The following is a 13,433-nucleotide window of genomic DNA, read 5'->3' on the forward strand; positions in this document are numbered from 1 at the left end:
TTATTGCTTGATAATATCACCTCTGCAAGACTATAATGCACAGGTATATTCGTCCATTGTTAAACATCCTACAGAGGTGTCTGTGTAATGCACGAGCATCAATTTAATGGATATCTGAATAGACTATAACTGATAATTAATATTTTTCTCATAAAATTATTTTCTCATTGTCATTAAAAGATTTAGAAAGTTGTCTGCTGTGATGCCAAGCTAGTATACATATATAAAAAGCAGGGTTGTATTTATATGCACTCTCTAGATTGTAATATGCACAGATCTGCACTGCATGATCATCAGTTTAATGTAAAAGCTGAAATTTGAAACACTTGTGAAACGCTGTTTTCCCTCTTGTCTTTAAAGCCCAAATCATTGCATTTGAGAAATTCAGAAGGCTGTCTCCTGTGAAGCTAGTACTACATCTGTGCATATATATACTGTATGAGTGGGTTTTTATTTTTATGCACTCTTTAGATTGTAATATGTGTCATTTTGCATCATATTTAATGTACAGTTGAAGTCAGAATTATTAAACCCTCTGAATTATTTGCCTCGTTTATTTTTTCCCCCAATGTCTGTTTAACGGAGAGAAGATTTTTTTTCAACACATTTCTAAACATAATAGTTTTATTAACTCGTTTCTAATAACTGATTTGTTTTATCATTGTCATGATGACAGCAAATAATATTTGACTGGATATTTTTCAAGACACTTTTATACAGCTTAAAGTGACATTTAAAGGCTTAACTATGTTAATTAGGGTAACTAGACAGGTTAGGGTAATTGGGCAACACTGCAAAAAATGCTTGTCTTACTTAGATTTGTTTGTCTTGTTTCTAGTCCAAATATCTTAAAATTCCTAAATCAAGAAGCATTTTCTAGACAAGAAAAACATATAGTCTTGTTTTCAGAATTAATATGCCAAAAGTAGGTGAGTTTTTCCGTAAAACAAGCAAAATAATCTGCCAATGGGGTAAGCAAAATAATCTTACGTCAAAAGAAAAAACATGATTATTTTGCTTACCCCATTGGCAGATTATTTTGCTTGTTTTAAGGAAAAACTCACTTAATATTGGCATTTTATTTCCCAAAACAGGACAATATGTTTTGCTTGTCTAGAAAATGCTTCTTGATATAAGAAATTTTAGATATTTAGACTAGAAACAAGACAAAAAATCTATGCAAGAAAAGCATTTTTTTTTTTGCAGTGAAGTTATTGTATATTGATGATTTTTTTCTGTAGACTATCAAAAATATATATATAGCTTAAGGGGGTTAATAATACTGACCTTAAAATGGTTTTGAAAAAATTAAACACTGCTTTTATTCTAGCCAAATAAAACAAATAAGACTTTCTCCAGAAGAAAATATATTATCAGACATACTCTGGAAATTTCCTTCCTCTGTTAAACATTATTTGGGAAATATTTGAATAAGAAAAGCTGTAGATCTAAAACGAACTGTTATTTTTTTCATTTGTGCTCAACGCGCCTGATTCTTTTAAGTAAATCTGTTTCTTATAAAGCCCAAATCATTGGCATTAGGGATAGCAATTATAGCGTTAGCCAAGTAATTTATTTAATATACTCTCTAGACTGCAATAAACACAATTCTGCATTGTAAGATCCTCAATTTATTGTATGGCTGAAATGAATGCTTGTGAAATGCTCTTGAAATCATAGTCATAAAGGACTGGTGGATGAGTGTTGTTTTAATGGAATTTGATAACAAACACCAAATGGGAGGGAAAAAACTTTGCATTTCAAAATGTGTAATTCTGTGGTCCTTTACTGACTCGATAGTTGCAGAGAATAGTGTCAAACAGCTGTGTGTGTATAGACTATCCTGTCGGAAGCAGTGAATAATCCTACATGACTATAATAGTATGTTTGTGGTGTTTACATGTCTGTTCTGCACTTCAATAATGCAACTGAAATCGGCATACTCCACATGTCTTAATTCGATTTTTGTTTAGTTCGATTATCCAGATTAAAGTAATCAAATTGCTGTTTACATGGTAGACTCTTAATCAGAGTATTGTATTAATTGAATTAAAATCGGATTATTGGTGACTATGTATACGTACTCATTGATTTAGAAAGTTATCTGCTGTGATGTTAAGCTAGTGAATCTATAGTTATATACTGTACTGCATTTAAAAAGCATATTTGTTTTTATTTAATATCCACAATTTTGCATAGCGAGATCCTCAACGCATATCCCTTGTCTGACTGAACTTCTTCCGTCTGCGTTGCTTTGTGGGTGATTTTGGCCCTTTTAAGGACTTCAACAAGAGTCTGTCGTCACCTCTGTAAAATGCTACATGACTCACGCTGCATTTTTGAAAGCGAAGAACCGCTCTCTGGGTCAAGTAGGTCTCTGGAAGCTTGTGATGTTTTGAGTGCTCAGTATTCGCCGGGTAAAATATGCATGACTGAGCGTGTTCTTGCGTGAGGCTATGAGGTAATGACAAAGGTGATGAGGGTTGAGAGATCTGTGCCTTGGTCATTCATTATTTAATGTGCACTCTGTCTCTGCTCGGCCCCAAAACAACTGGCCTCCTTTTCCTCTTCTGCTGTCTGAACTAGAGCTGTGGACCAGCGGTGCTATGACATTTAATGCAATGGAGCTTTATAAATGAGTTCTCATTGTCAGAGTCACCCCCCCCCCCCCCCCCCTTTTTTTTTTGATTAGTGACCTACAAAATGAATTATTCTTATTTGGATACATAATAATGTTCGTATAGGTTTCAAATCTTGGCATTAACATGTTTTCAAATGCATTTTTTTTTGTGTGACACCTGGATTTCGTCAAGACCCATATTATTTCATCATGCTCTATCACATTTTCAAAAGCATTCAGTGCAACACTTGGGTGCTGTTGAGTGAACAAATCCATGTTATGCAATGATTATGCGGAAAAATATGTGAATACTGTGTTTTTGTAATGTGAGAGGCATGCTGACAAAGAAGTGTGGATCCAAATGCGGGGTTTATTGAACAAGAATGGTCAGGCGAGCAACGGTCAACACAGGCAAACAAATGTGTACAGGGAATCCAGAGTGATGGTCAAATAACAGACAAATGGTCAGTACAGGCATGCAGCAGACAGCATAAACAAACAAATAAACAAGGTGAGGGTGAAAACACGGCAAGGGGAGGCAAGAAAAATGCATCGTAATGTTCACAGTAAAAGTATAACAAGACTCAGCCCTGATGCGTGTATGTGTGCTCTTTTTTTAAAGTCCATGTAATCAGTCCTTGACAATCCTCTGGCTGTGAGTGTGCGTGCAATCAATGAAATGAGGAACTGGTGTGTGCGTGCGGTGCATAACTGAATTTGTAGTCCATGTAACAGCGGATTTGTAGTTCTTTAGCAATCTGTGTTCAAACTACTTCACTAAAATTAGTTGAAGCAATTCTTGAGTTTTTTCGGACAACTTAATTGTTTTATGTTCAATCTACTTAAATTAGTAAAAAACAATTAAGTTAATTTAATCCATTTGTGTTGGGATAACATGAAGGAATTTTTTTCATTTTACAGACCATTAACTTCCATAGTATGAAAACTAATACTATTGAATAGTTACATGTTTCAACATTTTTCAAAGGAACTCTGAACAAAAGATTTTTATTTTATGGTGAACTACCCCTTTTAGTCAAAAGACAGAGTAGGGGGGTTTTTTTGTGGCTTTTTCACATGATCATCTTCTCTGTGAAAGCAATTCCATTGAATGCATTTTAACTACATTTCATACCCTATTTAGAACTGTAATCTGAGTCATTAACTTATAATAAGATACGTAAATGCACAAAAATGCATCTTAATACCAATTGTAAACAGAGCCTTGTATTTTGTACGCTCAGATTTTGGACCCCATTGAACACATACACATACACAAAGGCTTCCTGTGTATGCTCTTTCTTTCTTCAAAGATATCTTAAAGTAGTTCAGCAGTAACTTTAGAGCTGAGTGAAATGCTCATTTGGGACCTCTGTCTGACAGCACAAAATGGGGAATTTGATCTCAATTTTCTTATTCTTGAGTGGGAGCTATTTAGGGTTCATTTGCATATGTACGTCCGTGCCTCAATAGGGTTCTATCCTGTAATGATTTAATCTAATTTACAAGCTAGAAACCACCTATTTTTGGATCCCTTGCAACAATAAAAGCTGGTATTGTTGGTTTTAGAGCAAATACTATATAGCAGATTCATGTATTACAAAAGCTTATAATATTTTGATCAGAATGTGAATGCCGGAAGAACTTTTTTAAATCTTAGATAAGCATACATAGATTGACTCTTCTGTAGTTGCACTGTGTAGAAAGACAGATGGAAAATGGAAAGTTGCCATTTTCTATTCAAATATATTTTCGGTTCCAGTATAGGAACCATAGTTACAAAATCAAGGATCTATACTCTCTCAAATAAGGAACTGGCGAGAGCACTTTTTTAGCTTAGCTTAGGATACATAGATAGACCACTACAATCCCACTCATAAATGACCAAAGAGTTTTGATAATTTTCTTATTTAAAGCTTGACTCTTCTGTAGTTCCAATGCGTAGCAAGACAAATGAATATTCATGGAACTTTGCTGCCGTACCTTGACTGTAGCAGTTGCAATGATATTATAGCACCTGAAAATCAGCTTTCACAAAAATAACCATGTCCACCTGCTTGCACAAGAGTGTGTGCCAGTCATGTTAAAAGTTACTGAGGACTATTTTCAGGATGCTGCATAATATTATTGCAACTGTGGTAACCATTCATAGAAGCAAAATTTTATTGGAAAAAAAAAAAAAACAGAATACACCTAACCATAAAGCCTCACTCCTAACTAAACCTTACGGCTAACCATATATTACATAATTTAATTAGCTGGAATGCTGGTCATAAGTCAACATAATTTGATAATTTGATTAAGTTGAGAACTACATTTACAAGTTAAATACACTAACTGGCCCATCACTAGCTGAAACCCTATTTATAACCGTGATTTAAAAACTTTTATGAAAAGCTATAAAAGTAATTTTTTGGTATTGTCATAGTCATTTAATATCATTTGTTTTTGACACAACATTTGAATGTGTTAGCAGAGGTTGAGCTTGAAATAAACAGCTTGTCACAGATGAATAAATTCAGAATCTATTGACCGTTCTAAAGGTTAAATCACATTGCTGAAAGTTGTAAATTCATTTTTCTTTTCATTTAAAATGGTTTGATAATGCAAACTGTGACTAAGAGCTGTGTTCAATGTTGTGCTCTGTAAATAGATGTGCTCATTAAATCAATAAGTACAAGCTTTAAATGAAATGAATATAAGCTGGCAGCAAAATTGTGAGTCCACTCTGACCATAACCCATCATTGATTACATGTAGATGTTACATTTTACATTACATTTCTTTAAATGGTTCTTTGGAAAAAGGTTCTTTAGATTTTTAAATACTACATACTAAGAAATAATGCCTCCTTGTAAGATGTCTTGTAGTTGCAGTTGCAAATTTTTTAGTCTGTCTACTTGTATTGCTAGAAGTATTTTAATAAAAATACTTCTTGTTTGTCCTCATTTGTCTCTGCATCTTTAAAAAAAATTATTCTACCGCACCCCAAAACATTGGAGCGAAAATTTCTAACCAGCCCACAGCATGTCTATGTGAGACACAGGATCTCATTTTCATGAGCCGCTGAGAGCAAAACAAGGCCTGATATGAATCTAAAGTATAATTTGAGCCTGGTGCCCACCATCTTAAATGTTAATGCTGACTGGAAGTCTTTGATGAGTGATTTGGAGTACAGCACCTCTGGCGGTGCCCTGTGAGGCAGAGAGTGATGTGAATGCATTATTACAGAGCTGTGCCAAGATACGGCAGGTGTCCAGTGGAGATCTGTAATTACATCAAGCCAAGAACACAGAGAGCATCAATCTTAGATCACAATCAGAATTTGTTATCAAAGTTTTTTTTTCTTTGAATTTCATTAAAGATTACATTATTTTTTCTTTAATAATCAGATCTGAATTCGAATGAAATTACACTGCTATAAGTCTATGTAAGCTTTGTTGTCAATTATATTAGTATTATTATAATAATAGTTGTCCCTCATTAGTCATCACTCCGGCTGCTTCCTCTATAAAACTCTCTCTTCATCAAGCCCAAACATTCAATACCAGAATCCATCTCTCGTCTCATGTAACATTAACATCTGTCACAACAATAAGTGGCCATCTGATGCTCAGATGAAGTACTGTATATTGGATATGGATGTAGAAGTTTAGGTTTCATTCTTTCGTTCTATTACATTTAAATGTGGAGTTAAAAGAAATTAGGTCACCATTCACCAACTTTCCTTATTCTGTGGACAACCTAATAATAATAATGATAATAAGTTTTTGTCTGTCAAATGGAAGTAAATGGGGTCCAAAACACCACTCAGACTAACTTGCTATTATTATTATTATTATAAAAATTTATATATTTAACTTTCTTAATTAAATTTTGGATCTGTTGGCCACGCTGTTAGTGATAAAAATACTGATTCAAATGAGCTGTATAAGATTTAGGTTTATTTCAGTTTCTGAAACTTCTTAGAACAAAATCTCATAGTCTGTTTTTTTTTTTATCACAAAATCTGACAATAAAATCTGACAACAACACGCCCAGTTTTTCTGATGCACACCCAGATTCTCTTTTCATGCTCTGCTAATACTTCATATACAGCCCAAATTCTGTATGAACCATGCAGTTTGACCGGGGTTGACGATGACGAATCTCTTCATTAACTAATTAAATGTGACATCTCCTCATGGCTCCACTAACTTCCACCCATCGCAACATACTGTATAATTATCATGGTGCCACATGCAAATCCTGCTTTAAACAGATGTGAAATTATGACATTCAATGTAATTGACTCAGACAATTGGATATGCACGTTTAAATGTAGGTCAGATGTCCAAATATCAGATATGTATATGATTTAAAGCCACATTATAAAACGGCCCAAATCAGATCTGGAAAATATGATCTGTATCAGATGTGGGCAAAAAATTTGGCAGTCATACGGAATTGTTTTTACTGATGTGATATCTTAAATACCACAAAATCTAGTCAATAATCCAGGTAATTTCAATTTCCTATGCCATAAACATTTATTAGAAGGTCAAAGTTTGATTTGAATCATGAATTGTGATCATCTGAAGCCATAGTAGGCTCAGGCAACTCCCAGGCTAATTAAAACAACCTATTCTTAAAAGAGGTGTTGAATGGATTTACAAATGCTTGATCGTTGTCTGTTAGAGAATATTATTTTAGTTGGAACAGGGAAGCAGTTTAGGGAACATATGTGTAAGTACTTGTGAAAGTTCAATAGGGGGGCTTCTGCATTCAGGATGAACTGCAGAGGTATGATTACATACCCCGGAAGACAACTGTGACAATCATTGGAACTAATGAAGAATTGCACCGAATGAAACAACAGTAATCGTAAAGTGATATTAAGTACTAATGGGGAAACAGACAGTCACAATATGCGTGAGTGATGTTATCAGTATTCATTATAAAGCATTTAAAAAAAATGTTCATATATAATACAATGTAAAGACGCGTCTTATGTTCATTTTTAAAAGGCATTTCTTTGTGTTATCTTTGCCGTTCTCCTCAATCGCGGACCCTCAGGGTTCTCCCAACTGAGTTTGATAGGGTCTCGCTCAGACTTCAACTCACATCTAGCCCATTACTCTCTCTGGCTTTCTCTCGCTCACTGTATCTATCTCTTGCTCCCTCAGGAGCTCAGCAGGCTTTGTGGCTGCTTATTAACTTTTATGGAATTATAGATTTCTGAAATTGGATTTTCCCTACTCACTAAAGAAAGCAGATTAGCTGGCTACTTTTACATGCGCCAGAGTTTTTGTGGCCTGAAACTTAACTTGAATGTTTGACTGTGGACCATTAGTTTGGATGGCAGGTTTATCGGTCTCTTTTGTTTCTTCTCTGGTAGAATCAAATCGCACTTCAGCCTTTGCTTTTGTTGTATCCAGTTAGTCAGCTAAAGCATATATGAACACTTTATTTTTATTTATTGTTTCAATTTGTATCAAATATTGTGTATTTCTGCCTTTTTTATTTCTTTATTTTGACAATAAATTAACAGTATTCATTTAAAAAGTGTTACAAATCAACTATATTTTATAAAAGATATAATTAAAATAACTTTTTAACTTAACTGTGATTTAATTCCAAGCCATGCCATGAAATTGTATTTTTAATGGTTTATAAATAATTTAATTATCTATGTTCTACATTAAACCAAAAATTATGTACACTGTGAATTATCAGATTTAATATTTGAATAAATATTGTTAAGTCTTATAAAATTATTATAAATATAAAAATATGTGGTACAGGAACCTCAAAAAAATCCAGGGGGCACTGCACTAACTAGGGACTGAACTACTTGGGATCTTAATTGGGTAAATAAGTGGATTCTGGAGTCGACTGAGAGAGATTTGGACCAGACGGAATTAAACAAACATGGCCTGAGGGCCAGTCTGCAACTGATCTGAGGGCTCTGATAAAACACTCATTAAATAGGCTTCGTATTTCTCGTAAATTAGAAATAATGAGTTGGCTGATGTGCACTTTTCTGACAACTATGCATTAAAGAGATACCTTGTTTCAGTTATTTTCTCCCAGTATAGAATACTTTTTTATAATAGACATTAATATCATTTTGTTTCACTGCTTTAAAAATATGTGATTTACTTTTACGGAATGGTATAAGCAGTATATTTTAAGTGTATAACTTCACCAGTTTTCATTTGTTACAGTGTTGGTAGTGTTGTATATGTTTATTTTTTCTCCATGTTACATGGATCAACAAAAACCTGTTTATTTGTCAGCATTCAGAAAAGGTGAGGTGTTTTGACAGCTACTGTGCTCTTGTAAACACTACAGATGCCTCTGCATTTTTGTATTACTGCTAGCTCTTTGGTTTTGGTTTGTAAACAAAGTTGAATTTACATCCAGTTAACAATTAAACAAAACTGGGTTCCACACAATTCCTTGATGTTGTTCTTACTCAAATCAATTTAGTTAACTTATTGGTTTTTACAAATATAAATGGATTGAACATAAAACATTTAGGTTGTCCCAAAAACCTCAAGAATTGCAAGTTTTTAACCCAGGCTCATTCTGATTATGTTCTCCTATATACATTTCTAGAGAGAGTGAAATACATCTCTTTTTTTTTGCAGTTTTTGTTTTCGCGAATCCACCAGAGGCTGATGTGTATGTTTTGTTCAGATCTTAAATTCCTCTGGCAAGTGCCATTTGTACCTGCTCACGTAAATCCACCAGAGGGCCCTAATAGTGTTTTAAAAAGCACTGATTGACCCGATTGACTTTTAAAGATAAAATGCAGCCATACGTAGCTCTGGCTAAATAATTCACGATCTCCAGAAATATACATAGGGCTACGTTTTCAGACTGAGCCTGTTTTGCAACAATTGTGTTGATTCAGCTTTGAACAAACAAAAAAAATTTTTTTTGAGTGATTATACAGTTTTACCGGAACAAAGAGCACATTTTCCATACACTAAATGTTTACCTAAAAATTATATTATTTTTTATTGTAATTTTATTGTTTCTATTCAGCTGTCGAGTTTTAGGGCTGGATTTCTCATGATGTCATCACAGCAGGTGCGTGGAGTGATGATTGTGATTGTGAATGTCAGCTGTTAGTTGTGAATCATAACAAACGGCATCTGTGAAAAGAGATTGAAGCATTTACATGAAATGAGCCATAATGAATGACAATGATGGATAACAACTGCCATGGTTATGTGTCTTTTTTAAGTAATAGTCATTCCCAGACACAGATGTTAGTACTCTTAAGTTTATCAAAGTTCAATCATCAGGCCAGTGGTTCGAGAACATAAATTTGACACAAGGCCTAAGTATACAGAATGCGTCATCATGCTTTAGTTGAAGCCCATAAAAGTTTGATAGCAGTAATGATTAATATAGGTTTTACCAGTTCTAGCACAGCTATATTGATAACAACAGAGAGGTCCAGAGAATGTTTTTTTTTTACCCATGAATGATATAAACACTGTCAGCTAATCAGAATCCATCCTTCTTTATAAATATACACCCATCAGCCACTTTATTAGGTACACCTGTTCAACTGCTTGTTAACACAAATTACTAATCAGCCAATCAAATGGCAGCAACTTAATGTATTTAGGCATTTAGACATGGTCAAGATGATCTGCTGCAGTTCAAACTGAGCATCAGAATGGGGAAGAAAGATTATTTAAGTGACTTTGGACTTGGCATGGTTGTTGGTGCTAGACGGGGTGGTCTAAGTATTTCTGAAACTTCTGATTTACTTTCACGCACAACCATCTCTAGGGTTTGCAGAGAATGTTCCAAAAAAAAAAAAAGAAAATATCCAGTGAGTTCCAGTTCTGTGGGCGCAAATGCCTTGCTGATGTCAAAGGAGAATGGCCAGACTGGTTTAAGCTGATAGAAAGGCAACAGTAACTCAAATAACCACTCGTTATTTGAAGGCACAACACGTAAAACCTTGAGGCAGATGGGCTACAGCAGCAGAACACCACACTGGGTGCCACTCCTGTCAACCAAGAACAGGACACTATCAATGGTTCAGGCTGGTGGTGGTGGTGTAATGGTGTGGGAAATCTTTTCTTGGCACACTTTGGGCTCATTAGTACCAATTAAGCACCATGTCAACGCCACAGCAGACCTGAGTATTGTTGCTGACCATGTGCATCCCTTTATGACCACTGTGTACCCATCTTCTCATGGCTACTTCCAGAAGGATAATGTGCCATGTCATAAAACACGAATCATCTCAGACTGGTTTCTTGAACATGACAATGAGTTCACTGTACTCAAATGGCCTCCACAGTCACCAAATCTCTATCTAATAGAGCACTTTGGGATGTGGTTTAACAGGAGATTCACATCATGGATGTGCAGCCGACAAATCTGCAACAACTGCGTGATGCTATCATGTCAATATGGACCAAAATTTCTGAGGAATATTTCCAGTATCTTGTTGAATTTATGCCACGTAGGATTAAAGCAGTTCTGAAGGCAAAAGGGAGTCCAACCCGGTACTAGTAAGGTGTACCTAATAAAGTGGCCAGTGAGTGTATTTTAAATGTATATATTTAAAGGCAGTAGATGACAAAAAGTAAAAGTACTGTGCTCACAACAATAAATATGCATCCAGTTGTTAATCTAAGTAATCTAAAGTATACCAGTTATTATTCCATATAGTTTAGTAAAGGTTTTATATGAGAAAGTGCACACTATTTAGTGCTACATCCTCCCTTATGCTTGCCTCCTTAGTGTTACTTTCTCTGTAATTGGTTGTGGGTGGCAGCGCTTGGGTTTAAGCCTGATTTGAGACTGAATTGTTGCCTAGTTTCTGCACAGCCCCAGAACAGAAATAGAGCGATGCCTATTAGTTTTTATCTTGCCATGTTTCCTGCAGTGAGTCAAGCAAACAGGCCATTACACAGTTAGCTGTGCTCTGAGTAATGATGCGCAGCCCTCATAAGAACCCACGTTCAGGAGCATCTCTGCCCGTCATATTATTTCGAGTCCTCATTTATATTAAATTGCTGCCAAAGTTACTAATAGCCACCTAGGCAGGGGGAGACGGGGGAAGATCAGTAGCTCCGGATGCTGTGATCTCATGTCTTCACGAGTGTGAGCGTGAAGTAATGCAGTTTTCATGAGGGACCTGCCCTTTGGACATAATCAAGACCAAACTGAAGGCTAATGGCTTTTCTGTTCTGTACATAATTACATCAGCGTTCGTGGCGTTGATCTTTAGGTGGAGCGTTGCATTGATGGATCACACTCTGGAGATTTGGCACATTGTTAATGAATTGTAGGAAGCCATAAAGCTGTCCGTCAGCAGATTCGGAGACTTGGATTACTGTTTGTGTACTTGAAGGGTTTTTGCTCGAATGTTGCAGGAAAAGGCTATATTCAGCTATTCTGTTTGAGGCATGATCGTGTACTTCAAAAGAGAGTGTGTGTACTTTACCTCTCGTTTCCTTTTCAGGCTCTTTTTTGAAATTGCCTTCAGCTCAGCAAGATAAAATAGCTACTGCCACCTGGAAGAAAGGGAAAGAACTCTTCAAAGACATAGTGGAAGTGTTGAGATATATATTTTTATGATTTTTAACACGTCCTTCTTCCCACAAGCCCATGAATTTTTTCAATCTTGCATATAATTGCATAAAACACTTAGGTGTTTCTAAGTGTTTTCCATCAGAAATGGCTGTTTATATAATGAAAAACACAAACACTGGCTGATTAAAAGTTTTAGCATGAGTTTTAACAACTTATTGTAGTATAGTCTTAAAATGTAATATAGTAATTCAAGACTAAATTGTAATATAGTCTTAATAAAAACATAATGTACTTTTGAGGCTCTTTAGGTGATAATGTAGTTGTTTAGATTGTGACTATGCAATTTATTTGTAAGGATAATGCCTATTTTAAATACTCATAATTTCCGAGTTTCGGATTCATTGCTTTGGCGGCCATTAGCCTGTCACACTGAGCAGAGCAAAGACTGTTGACGTTCTGCCACAAGATGGCAACAGAGACCGCATAATAAGCCCTTAAAAAAGGATATGCATAATTTCAAACTACAGCTGATCAAATCATTTTAAAACTGGTAAGTGGCATTCTAACTTGATCTCTCTATTTTGAATTTTGTAGTGCTGTATTTATACCACAGAAATTGGTCATTTTTTTGCTTTGCTTTGGCTTTCGGGGTTAATTATTGTGATATCCCAATTGCAACAGAGAAATACTGGGAAATCTCTGTGGACCAGGCATGTCCAAACTCCTGCAAACCTGCAAAGTTTAGTTCTAACCTTAAATCTGACACACCTGGGCTAGCCAATCAAGCTCTTACTAGGCTTTCTAGAAACATCCTTGCAGGTGTGTTGAGGGAAGTTGGAGCCAAAATCTGCAGGACATCGGCCCTCCAGGACCAAGTTTGGCCACCCCTGCTGTAGACTGATGGCATTTCATCTTAAAATGTGAGAAAAATCACCTGTTTTGTCCTCATTTTAGACATTAAGCTAAAGAATCATTCATATAGTAGTTCTAAAGTGGTGTTTGTGAAGTAGCAACAGTTTCTGCTGTTCTGACTATAGCTGCAGATGTAAATGAATGGCTGAAGAAATTAGTTGCTTGTACAAAAGGGTTTTTGAGACTCTGTATTTGATTTTCGTTTTTATACAAATACTTATGCTGTCGAATTGTTGTATAAACTCAATATCACACTTGTAGCAGTGCGATGCGGCTGTATATCATCACTGGTGGGGCACTAAGGCACTCGACCTGCAGCCTTGAGCCAACACATGCGTCATTTGCGCCAT

The 13,433-nt window shown here is 35.5% G+C and overlaps 1 protein-coding gene across 8 annotated transcripts in view; it reads left to right on the forward strand.

Moving 5' to 3' along the window:
- The window catches only part of sulf2a (sulfatase 2a), an 82,165-nt gene that overhangs the window by 18,125 nt on the left and 50,607 nt on the right, over positions 1-13,433 (forward strand).

The sequence above is a fragment of the Danio rerio genome, chromosome 11 (genome assembly GCF_049306965.1).
Source record: "Danio rerio strain Tuebingen ecotype United States chromosome 11, GRCz12tu, whole genome shotgun sequence".
In the NCBI taxonomy this organism is placed as follows: Eukaryota; Metazoa; Chordata; class Actinopteri; order Cypriniformes; family Danionidae; genus Danio; species Danio rerio.